At 40.4% G+C, this 12,354-nt stretch overlaps 1 pseudogene; it reads right to left on the bottom strand.

Moving 5' to 3' along the window:
- Positions 1-446: 446 nt before the first annotated feature.
- LOC103112032 (lysosomal enzyme trafficking factor-like) lies at positions 447-844 on the bottom strand (annotated as a pseudogene).
- Positions 845-12,354: the final 11,510 nt, after the last annotated feature.

Below are 12,354 nucleotides of genomic sequence, written 5' to 3'. Positions count from 1 at the left end.
AGGGGCTCGAACCCAGGTCCTTGAGCATTATGACATGTGCGCTTAACCAGGTGTGCCACCACCTGGCCCCAATAATTAACACATAAAATCTTAACACATAAAAGTAGTTTTCTGATCCAATAAATTATTTATTTATTTTTTTTAATAGAGTGTAAAATTTAAATTTAATGACCACATTTGGACCTGTTTGCGTTAAACACAATGGATATGTCTGTCCTCGTGTTTCCCTCAAAGGAAAAACTGGAGTCTCTATGCTGCACAGTAGAATAAAAATGAGTCTAGTACTTACTCGAGTTCCTCAAGAATGCAAATAGCACAATTTTACTTCCAAAATCTGGAGTCGTCAACATGATTCTGTATCTCCAGCCTTACCTAAAAACTCAGACTTGCATGGACAGAGCCAGCCACCCAGCCGTCCTTCCCACCACCGCTGCCCCACCGTGGCCTCACAAGTTGATCAGCTGCAGTCTGCTTATCTGGGTCAAGGCCTTGGCGAAGGCCTGGTGGCGGTGGCAGAGCACGGCCAGCCAGATGGGGACAGTGCAGTAGCCCATGGTCTTGGGGTCGGCCCTCGTGAACAAGTACATCTGCAGGTAGGTGACAAGGAAGAGCAGCTCCCATAGCCAGAAGGCGGCGAGAGTAGCCGGCCCTTGAGCGAGTGTGTCCAGGAGGCCCCGCGAGGCTTGGCTGGCCACAGGGCGTGCTCCAGCGCCAGCGGGCTGTAGGTCTCGCTCAGCTCGAAGGCATAGTACAGGGCGGCGGAGCTGGCCAGCAGGTACAGCTCCACTCCGACCCAGCCCATGCGCTGCCAGAAGTTCATCATCCTCCATGCTTTGTGCCTTCCGGTCCCGCTCTGTCCGCAGACCCGGATGGGGCTTCTAGCCCCCCAAAATTTTTCATAATAAAGCATATTGAGATAAAAAGAACACAAGATGTTGAATAATAAGCATAAAGAATAAAAGATCGAAACTACATCTGAGTTGACTTCTAGAGTTTGAAGAGAAATGCAACCAGTGGAGGAGGGATAATTTGAAGAAGTGAGAATTACCAAAGCTGGTAAAACAACAACTCACAGAATCAAGAAGTTAATGAGCCCTAAGTGGGGTAAAAGTAAAAGAAATCAACATTTCAACAGATCATAGTTGAGTATGTAGAAAAGCAAATACAAAAGATACCAATAAAGGAAGGATAAAAATTCCCCCTGAAACTGTTGTACTTCTTGAAATATAAAGAATAATGTAAAAAATGTGCATGCTATAGAGCACAATATGATGAAATAATATTCTTCTAGTTCTAGCTCAACTTTCATATTAAACTTTTTTCAGGTGATAATTATTGCTTATTCCAAAACAAATCTAGAAAATTTCAAAAGTATTTATTTATTAGAAAGAAAGAGACCACTGCACCAAAATTTCTTTTTTCTCTCTTTTTTAAATTTATTTTTATTTTTTATTTGAGAAAGGAGACATTAACAAAACCATAGAATAAGAGGGGTACAATTCTGCACAATTCCCATAACCCGATCTCCACATCCCACCCCCTCCCGTGATAGCCTTCCCATTCTCTATCTCTCTGGGAGTATGGATCCAGGGTCATTGTGGGTTGCAGAGGGTGGAAGGTCTGGCTTCTGTAATTGCTTCCCCGCTGAACATGGGCGTTGACTGGTCGATCCATACTCCCAGCCTGTCTCTCTCTTTCCCTAGTAGGGTGGTCTCTGGGGAAGTGGAGCTCCAGTACACATTGGTGGGGTCATCTGTCCAGGGAAGTCTGGTCAGCATCTCGCTGGCATCCAGAACCTGGTGGCTGAAAAGAGAGTTAACATACAAAGCCAAACAAATTGTTGAACAATCATGGACCTAAAGACTGTAATAGTGCAGATGAAGTGTTGGGGGTATTCCCTGCATGCTCTTGTGTACTTCTGCTTTCAGGTATATATTTTTCCCCTTCTTCTTCTAGCATTTGCCCTTCTTCCATAGCCAGTCAACAGGTCAGGTTGAAAGCTGTCAGGAGCTGCTTGTTGCTGGCTTTGAAAGTGACTGGGATCCATGTGGATTCAGTCGGCTAGGAAGGATCGTCAGTTTCCCCAATGAATGGGTACTCACGGGATGTACCATGAGAAGGTTGATCCAATGCATCCCATTTTCCCCTAGTTTATGGGCACGGGTGAACCTATGCTCTATCTCAGGGGACCTGGACTATATCTAGGTTTGGGGACTTTATTGGGGAGTGGACCACCTGGAATGGAATTAAAGAATACTATGAAAGGAAAGGTCTCACCCGAGTGATGAAGCTGAAGGGTTGTCATTCCACACCTGAAGTCTCTGGTCACAGTCTGAAGTGAAGCATGCCGGGGTGGCACTCGTTGTGTTGATTAGGTTGCGATCCGCGGATGCAATATTATTTGATTTGAATTGAGAGCAGCATGCAGAAAAGTGGGCCCCACTCTAAGGTTCCAGGACTGGGGAAAATATAGGCTCTATAGTGGAAATGTGAGGTTCCTGTTGTCTTAGGGTTCGAGAAGACAATGGATAGTTATTGTTATCATCACATTATTTGGTGATAGGGTTAACTTTGGAAAGTCCCTTTGATAGGGTTTGGGGTTTAGTACCCAGCATCTTGTATATATCTGTGCTATTGGTTGCTTCTGTTCTCCCTGGTCTAGGCTTTTGGGAGAGAACATATCAAAAACAGCCTATGTATTAAAAAGACTCAGTCTGTGTTTTAAGAAGTTCTAGACATACCATCAGTTTTTCACCTCTCATATTAATTAAATAGTGGTTTATATAATGTTTACACTTTAATAGGATTGTACATAAACACCACTCCCACCACCAAAAGACTGTGTCCCATTCCCACCACCCACCCCCAACTCCCCACCCCCCGCCATACCGGGAAGCCCAATGGCCACCTTTCCCTTCACCACAGTGTTTTTACATTGGTGCCCTGCTCTTGATTTAATCAGATCCTGCTTTTAGTTTCCCTTTCTGTTCTTCTTTCTCAACTTCTGTTGATGAGTGGGGACATCCCATACTCATCTTTATCTTTCTGACTTAGCTCACTTAACATAATTCCTTCTAGCTCTGTCCAAGATGGGTCAGATAAGGTGGGCTCATTGTTCTTAATAGCTGCATAGTATTCCATTGTGTATATGTACCACAGCTTTCTCAGCCACTCATCTGCTGTTGGGCACCTGGGTTCCTTCCAGGTTTTAGCTATTATGAATTGTGCTGCTATGAACATAGATGTACACACATCTTTTTGGTTGGGCATTATGGAATCCTTGGGGTATATCCCCAGGAGAGGAATTACTGGGTCATATGGAAGGTCTATGTCTAACTTTATGAGAGTTCTCCAGACTGTTGTCCAGAGAGGCTGGACCAATTTACATTCCCACCAGCAGTGTAGAAGGGTTCCTCTGTTCCCACAGCCTCTCCAACATTTGTTGCTGCTGTCCTTTTTGATGTATGCCATTCTCACAGGAGTGAGGTGGTATCGCAATGTTGTCTTTATTTGCATCTCTCTGACAATCAGTGACCTGGAACAGTTTTTCATATGTTTGTTAGCCTTTTGGATCTCCTCTGAAGTGAATGTCTTGTTCATATCCTCTGCCCATTTTTGGATGGGGTCATTTGCTTTTTTGGTGCTAAGTTTGTTGAGTTCTTTGTATATTTTGGTGATTAGTCTCTTGTCTGATGTTTGGCATGTGAAGATATTCTCCCATTCTGTGAGGGGTCTCTTTATTTGTGTGATAGTTTCTTTGGCTGTGCAGAAGATTTTTAATTTGATGTAGTCACATTGGTTGGTTTCTGCTTTAGTCTTCTTGCAATTGGGTTTGTTTCATCAAAGATGTCCTTGAGGTTTAGGTGGGAGAGTGTTTTACCAATGTTTTCCTCTAAGTATTTGATAGTTTCTGGACTGACATCCAGGTCTTTGATTCGTTAGGAGTTGATTTTTGTTTCTGGTGAGATAAGGTGGTTCAATTTTATTCTTCTGCATGTTATAACCCAGTTTTCCCAGCACTATTTATTGAAGAGAGTCTCCTTCTTCCATTTAATACTTTGGGCCCCCTTATCAAAGATTAGATGTCCATAGGTGTGGGGGTTTAGATATGGGCTTTCAATTCTGTTCCACTGGTCTGTGTGCCTATTTTTGTTCCAGTACCAGGCTGTTTTGATGATGATGGCATTATAATATAGTTTGAGATCTGGGAGTGTGATGCCTCTGTTTCTGTTTCTTTTCCTCAAGATGGTTTTGGCAATTATAGGTGTTTTCTGGTTCCAGATAAATGAATGTAGTTTTTGTTCTATTTTCTTAATGAAGCTTGGTGGAACTTTGATGGGTATCGCATTAAATTTGTATATGGCTCTGGGGAGAATATTCATTTTGATGATATTTATTCTTCCAATCCATGAGCATAGGATGTCTTTCCATTTCTTGGTATCAGTTTCTATTTCCTTGAAGAGTGACTCATAGTTTTCAGTATACAAGTCTTTCACTTCTTTGGTCAGCTTTACTCCTAGGTATTTTATTGATTTTGTTGTAACAGTGAATGAGAGTGATTTCTGGATGTCTTCTTCTTCAGTTTTAGTGTTTGCATAGAAAAATGCCACTGATTTTTGTACATTGATTTTGTAGCCTGATACCTTGCTATATTGCCTAATAACTTCCAGTAGTTTTCTACTGGATTCTTTAGGTTTTTTTATGTATACTATCATGTCATCTACAAATAGTGAGAGCTTGACTTCTTCCCTTCCAAGCTGTATTCCTTTGATTTCTTTCTTGCCTGATTGCTATGGCAAGAACTTCCAATACTATGTTGAAGAGTAATGGTGATAGTGGGCAGCCCTGTCTAGTCCCTGATCTGAGGGGAAATGCTTTCAACTTCTGTCCATTGAATATGATGTTGGCTGTTGGTTTGCTATATATGGATTCCACTACCTTTAGGAATTTCCCATCTATTCCCATTTTTTGTAGGGTTTTGAGCATGAATGGGTGTTGGATTTTGTCAAAGGCTTTCTCTGCATCTATTGAGATAATCATGTGGTTTTTGGCTTTGCTTTTATTGATGTGGTGAATGACATTGATTGACTTATGGATGTTGAACCAGCCTTGCATTCTTGGGATGAATCCCACTATGTTGTGATGAACAATCTTTTTGATGTGCTGTTGTATCTGTTTGGCCAAGATCTTGTTTAATATTTTGGCATCTATGTTCATCAGAGATATTGGTCTGTAGTTTTCCTTTTTTGTTGTGTCTCTATCTGCTTGGGGTATCAGAGTGATGTTGGCTTCATAGAAAGTGGAAGGGAGTGTCCCTGTTTCTTGGATCTTATGGAAAAGCTTTAGGAGTATGGTTATTAACTGTTTCCTGAAGGTTTTGTAGAATTCGTTTGTAAAGCCATCTGGTCCAGGACTTTTGTTGTTGGGGAGATTCTTAATAACAGTTTCTATTTCTTTGTCTGTGATTGGTGCATTTAGGTTTTGTAGTTCTTCTTGGTTCAGTTTTGGAAGGGCATATGCTTCTAGGAATTCTTCCATTTCTTCCAGATTTTCTAGCTTGGTGGCGTATAGTTCTTGGTGGCGTACAGAAGTCTCGCATGATTTTCTGGATTTCTGTGGTGTCAGTTGTGATATCTCTGCTATCATTTAGAATTCTATTAATTTGAGTCTTCTCCCTTTTTTGTTTAGTGAGTCTGGCTAGGGGTTTGCCAATCTTGTTTAATTTTTCAAAGAACCAACATTTGGCTTCATTGATCTTCTATATGGTTCTCTTATTTTCGATGTTTATTTCTACTCTAATTTTAGTGATTTCTGTCCTTCTGGATGCTTTAGGGTTCCTCTTCCTCTAAGTTCTTAAGGTGTGCAGTAAGGTTGTTTATTTGGGTTTTTTCTTGTTGTTTAATATGTGATTGTATGGCTATGAGTTTCCCTCTCAATACTGTTTTAGCTGTGTCCCAAATATTTGATAGGTTGTATCTTCATTTTCATTTGTTTCCAGGAAAATTTGAATTTTTTGCTTGAGTGTCTCCCTGACCCAGTGGTTCTTAAGCAGTATGTTGTTTAGTTTCCAGATTCTGTGACTTTTAATAATTTTCCGTTTGTTGTTAAATGTTAGTTTTACTCTACTGTGGTCTGAGAAGATACTTGGGATGATTTCAATGCTCCTGAATTTTTGATTCTGTCTTTGTGGCCTAACATGTGGTCTATCCTTGAGTATGTGTTGTGTGGATTTGAAAAGAATGTGTATTCCAATTTTTTGGGGTGAAGAGCTCTGAAAATGTCCAAGAGGTCTAGTCTGTCCATCTCTTCATTTAATTCTCTTGTTTCTTTGTTGATTCTGTGTTTTGTTGATCTGAGTGTGAGAGTGGGGTGTTAAAGTCTCCCACTATTATTGTATTACTATTGATGTATTTTTGAATTTCTTTGAGAAGGTGTTTGATGTATTTAGATGGTCCCTCATTGGGTGCATAGATGTTAATAATTGTTATATTTTCTTAGTTGATTGATCCTTTAATCATTATGTAATGACCTTGCCTATCATTTATTACTTTATTTAATTTAAAATCTATTTTGTCAGAGATGAGAATGGCTGTTCCTGCCTTTTTTTGTGGTCCATTAACCTATAGGATAGTTTTCCATCCTCCTCTCTTTAAGTCTGTGTTTATTTTGTTGGGTCAAGTGGGATTCTTGCAAGCAGCATATGGTTGGGTTATGTTTTCTGATCCATCCTCCCACTCTGTGCCTTTTGATGGGTGAGTTTAAGTCATTGACATTTACTAATATTATGGATTTAATGTGTTGTAGTGCCATTGTTCAACAAGTTTTTATTTGATATGTTGCAAGTATTATAGTGATGTTCTTATTTATAAGAGGTCTTTTAGAACCTCCTTCAGGGCCGGTTTGGTGATAGTTGCTTCCTTTAACTGTTGTTTGTCTGAGAAGGTTTTGATGACTCCATCTAGTTTGAATGAAAGTCTAGCAGGATATATTATCCTTGGTTGAAACACTTTTTCATTCAGGGCTCAATAGATATCTTGCCATTCTCTTCTGGCCTTTAGAGTTTGGGTAGAGAAGTCTTCTGATAGTCTTATAGGTTTTCCCCTGTATGTGATTTTTTGTTTTTCTCTTGCATTCTTTAGGATCTTTTCTTTATCCTTACTTCTTTTCATTGTGACTATGATGTGTCTTGGTGTCTTCAGGTCTGGGTTGATTCTGTTTGGGACTCTCTGAGCCTCTTGGATCTTAATGTCCTTTCTGTTGTTCAGGTCTGGGAAGTTTTCTTCTATAATTTCCTCTAGAATATTTGCTTCCCCTTCCTCTCTTTCTTCTTCTGGCAGGCCAATTATATGAATGTTACTTCATTTGAGATCATCCCATATGTCTCTGTTGTTGTTTACAGTGTCTGTCAATTTCTTTTTGAGCTCTTTCACCTCTTACTTAGTTTTCTCTAGCTCATCCTCTGTCTGGCTAATTCTGCTTTCTGCTTCTGCTAGTCTGTTTTCCCTTCCCTCGGCTGTTTTCTTCATTACAGCTATTTCAGCTTTCAGTTCTCTAATTGCCTCAAGGTAGTTAGTATTTTCCTTGAGGGTCTCATCTGTTGTTTCCCTAATACTGCTAACCCTTTCCTCCAAAGTTTTTTTCATTTCTGTGATTAATAAATTTATTATTGCTTGCATGCTTTTTTAAATCTATGGTTACTTCTGGCTGATTTGTAGTTTCTTCTAGGCTCTTGTCCTCATTCATTGTATTAGCAGATTTATTTGCTCTTGATTTACCCATTTTTAATGTGTTTTTTATTTTTATGTTCTGTTGTTCCTCAGTTGCTTTGTTTTATGTACAAGCCACATTATACTAAATACCTTTATGACAAATGCAATCACCACCCTCAGAAATTACAGTAGTAACTAAAGCAATGACTGAAGCAGTTTAACCAATTAGTCCAGTTAGTCCCACAATGTCTCCAGTTCAAGAAAAAATAGCAACCAAATCTAAATGAAAAAGAAAGGAAAAAAGGGTTAGCAGGAATAGACAATTATGCAAATGTACTGTCCACTGTAGATTCTAGGGGTAGCAAGAGGGGAAGGGGATGTAGAGCAGAGACACACACAAAGAGAGTCCGCTCTGAGTCAGACTTCTTCCCCTGAAATAGTTCACAAATAAGTATCAGTGAATTCAGAGCAGAGGGAGGAGGAAGGGAGAAAGGAAGACAGGGGAAAAAATAGAAAAGAAAAAAGAAGGAAACAGAAAAAAAAGTAGTGAAAGGAGAGTTGTATATATATATATATATATATATATATATATATATATATTTTTTTTTTTTTTTTTAATTGGCTTGGAGGTGGTAGAAGGGCGATAGTGTATAGAGGAGGTATGAGAAGTGAGACAAGTTTCTCTCATAGTGGGTGATAATTCTTGTCGTCTAGCAATGGAAAGTATACTAAGAGTTAATTTTGGTCACCTGAGGGGGGGGGAAGGGATATGCATGTATATATAATAGTATTTGTAAAATAAAACAGAGTAAAAAGCCCAAGCAGTGGGTCTACAGCTTGGACAGTTCCCTGTTAGCCTATGTACATTTAGTCTAGACAACTAATTGAGAAAGAAAACACAATACAAAACAAACGTGAAAAAAAAAAAACTTTCAAGCAGTATTTCCCAGGCTGTGTGAGGCTTGCTTGATTAGCTAATTGCCACTTGAATGGGTCTAAGTTCCTTACTCAGAGGAACAACAGAAATAGCCTAGAAATTTGGAAGCAGGGCTTAATGGCACCCCGGTGGGCCAGAATCTTGGTAAAGAAAGGAGCTCTACAGGGAGCCTGCTAGCAGCAGTTCCCTACCCCCCCCCCCCCCCATGGTCTGGTTATGGGGAGAGGGGAGCTGAGAGAAATAATCAAGAAATTTCCTTTCTTTTTCCTCTAATTTTTAACCCAAATTGAATTATATTCACCTCCCTGGTCTACCTTTAGGATGCCTCCTTGCTTGTCCTGCTGAAGGCCAGGATTTCAAGGCTTTGTAGCAGTTGATATCAGAGCCCACAGGTGCTGCTACATTCCAGTCGCCATCTTGGCTCTGCCTCCCCCCAAATTTCTTTCAGTGTAGTGGGGGCCGGGCTTGAACCTGGGCTGTGTGCATGGCAAGACAGCTCACTATCCAATGTGCCCCCAAGACCGTTTAAATGAAAGATTTGTCTGTCAAATTTCTTAGCTACACTAAGAAAGTGACTTTTTTTTTTTTTTGCTAGTTCACTTCGGCTATGCAGCTTTAGATCATTCACTTTCTAGTTTCACAGTGAGGTACAGTTTACCCAATCTTGCGGACTAGAAGCTGTTTCATTACCTTGCAGCTTGATCAAAAGGTGGTCATTTACTTCAATTAAGATGCATTTTTGTCCATGTCCTCACTGTACCCAGGGAAGCATTTGCAGTCACATGGCTCTGCACCCTGGTATTCTACAATCCTGACTGCTGGGGAGATAGACAGGAATGATTGTGTAATCAAATCCAGCACTTCTGACTTATTCTGAGCCAGCTTTCATAGTCTGAAAACTGTCATCCTGGTCTAGCACTGACCCTTTGACTAAAGACTTCCTAATCAATAGCAACAGTGATGCCAGGAGATATGGAATAATATCATCAAATCAAAGAAAAAATAACAATAAAGCCAGATGTATATAAGCAGGAAATTATTCTTTAAGGTTAAGGAGAAAATAAAGACATGATCAGACAAGAAAAAGGTGAGAGTTTGTCACCAATAAAAGTCAAAAGAATAACTATAGTAAAATACTTAGAACTGGAAAAAAAAAAACAACAGAAAACTAAAGTGTATTCTTCAAAATGAAGGAACATAGATCCCAGAAGGAAGATCTGTGATAATACGTAGAGAAAACGGCTAGATGTAAATATAAAAAAGCGGCAACATCATGAACATTATGTTGAATGTAAGAAGGAATGAAATTAAGTGATAGTAATTACAAATAGGTGGGAGGAGGACAAGGTGGGAATTTAAGTGTTCAGTGTATTTGAATTATTCAGGAGAGGATAAAGAATTTAACTCTAACCTTAAACTACAGTTTAAATATATAAAGCATGAATGTTAAAATTTTTAGATATTGGAGTAGGGCACCAAAGTAAAAATCCTGGGTTGAAGGTGAGGGTGGATGTTCAGCTTCATGGGGCGGGGAAGGGAGGATGGGTGGGATGGGACACAATCTTTTGGTGGTGGGAATGGTGTTAATGTACACTCCTATCAATTTGTAGTCAGATAAATCACTATTTAATTAATACGAGAGGGGAAAATTGATTGAATGTCTCAAACTTTTTACAGCACAGACTTCTTCTTCTTCTAGTGTTTGCCCTTCTTCCATAGCCAGTCAACAGCGTCAGGTTAGCACAGACCGAGTCTTTTTAATACATAGGCTGTCTTTGATATGTTGACTCTCTTAAAAGCTTAGACCAGGGAGAACAGAAGCAACCGGTGGCATAGCTATATACAAATAATGTCAAAGGACATAAATTATGGTGATGTTGTGTATGATACAGCAAATCCCAACAAAGGGATATTTCAAAGTTAACCCAATTGCCCAATAATGTGATTATAGCAATAACTATTTATTGTCTTCTTAAGTCATAAGACAGCAGGAACCTCCTGCTTCCTCTACAGAGCCTATATTTCCCTCAGTCCTGGAACCTTAGGGTGGGGCTCACTTCCCTGCATGCTTCTCTCAATTCATAATAAATGATATTGCATCCACCGATCCCAGCCTAATCAATGCAACGAGTACCACCTCAGCATGCTTCACTTCAGACTGTATCCAGAGATGTCAGGCATGGAATGTCAACCCTTTACCCTCATTACTCGGGCAAGAACTTTCCATTCATGGTAGTCTCTAATTCCATTCCAGGAGGCTCACTTCCTAACAAAGTCCCAAAACCTAGATATAGACCAGGTCCCATAAGATAGAGCATATGTTCACATGTATCCATAAATTAGGGCAAAATATATACCTGAAAACAAAAATACACAATAGTCTGTAGTGAGTCAGTATAAAGTTCCTAATGAAATAGTGTCTGCTTAGACTTAGATACCCTCCTCACCTACTTCCTCACTCACTCCAAAGCTAACCTTAGCAAAGCAAGGACTGCAAAAGCTGAATAAGGGCAAGAGACTGGCATACCTTAACGATGACTCTTTAGTCACTATCAGGCCACCCCATCAACTGGGGCCCTAATCGGGGAGTCCTGAGATTCCCAAACAGACTTGATGGGCCTCGACCTCAAATAAATCCCTCTCTCCATTGTTACTGGTCTCTATCAGGAGCAACACAATAGACCCATATGTGGGCCCCCATAGGACCTTGCCCTCAACCTGGATCAACAATGGTAGAGAATGTTCCATCCTCCAAAGGGAGGCAGGACAACATACTCTATGCTACACCTGAGGAAGATGGGTCCTGATACTGGGGCAGCTTGGAACGTTCCTACTTATGACCACAGAATGTGAGCTCAGATCTACAGGGATGCAGAGGTCACATAGACTCCTAAGCTGAATATGGCCCCCAGATCACATCAAAGCGATGGGGTTTACAGTCAACAATATTTATACAGCTTTTCCATATTTGGGAACTACTCTCTTCCCTGATCCAGCTTTCTGGTCCTTCTGCCAGCCATGACATCATCTCCCCAGACAATAGTTAGGATTCACCTGCATATCAGATTTCAGGCTCAGGCAAAAAAAAAAAAACAAAAACCAACAACAACAAAAACTAGTATAGCCACAGGCCCTTTGGAATATAACTAAAATATGCCTACTAGCTATCTACAAAATGGAACCCCCCCCCCCCAACTCTTTACCTGCATTATTCTAGCCTTTAGGTCCATGATTGGTCAACAATTTGTTTGGCTTTGTATGTTAACTCTCTTTTCAGCCACCAAGTTCCAGATGCTAGCAGGATGCCAACCAGACTTCCCTCTACAGACAACCCCACCAATGTGTCCTGGAGCTCTGCTTCCCCAGAGCCCTTCCCCACTAGGGAAAGAGAAAGACAGCCTGGGAGTATGGATCAAACTGTCAATGCCCATGTTCAGAGGGGAAGCAATTATAGAAGCCAGACCTTCTACCTTCTGCATACCACAAGGACCTTGGGTCCATGCTCCCTGAGGGATAAAGAATAGGAAAGCTATCAGGGGAGGAGATGGGATACAGAGTTCTGGTGGTGAGAATCGTTTAGTCAATGTTTCCTTTTTTTAAAAAATATTTGTTTTATTGTTATAGTTATTATTGATGTGTTTGTTGTTGGATAGGACAGAGAAATGGAGAGAGGAGGGGAAGATAGAGAGGGGGAGAGAAAGACACCTA

The sequence above is a fragment of the Erinaceus europaeus genome, chromosome 13 (assembly GCF_950295315.1).
Source record: "Erinaceus europaeus chromosome 13, mEriEur2.1, whole genome shotgun sequence".
Lineage (NCBI taxonomy): Eukaryota > Metazoa > Chordata > Mammalia > Eulipotyphla > Erinaceidae > Erinaceus > Erinaceus europaeus.
Note: the sequence above shows the minus strand (reverse complement) of the source record. Positions and strands in the feature narration are given on the sequence as shown.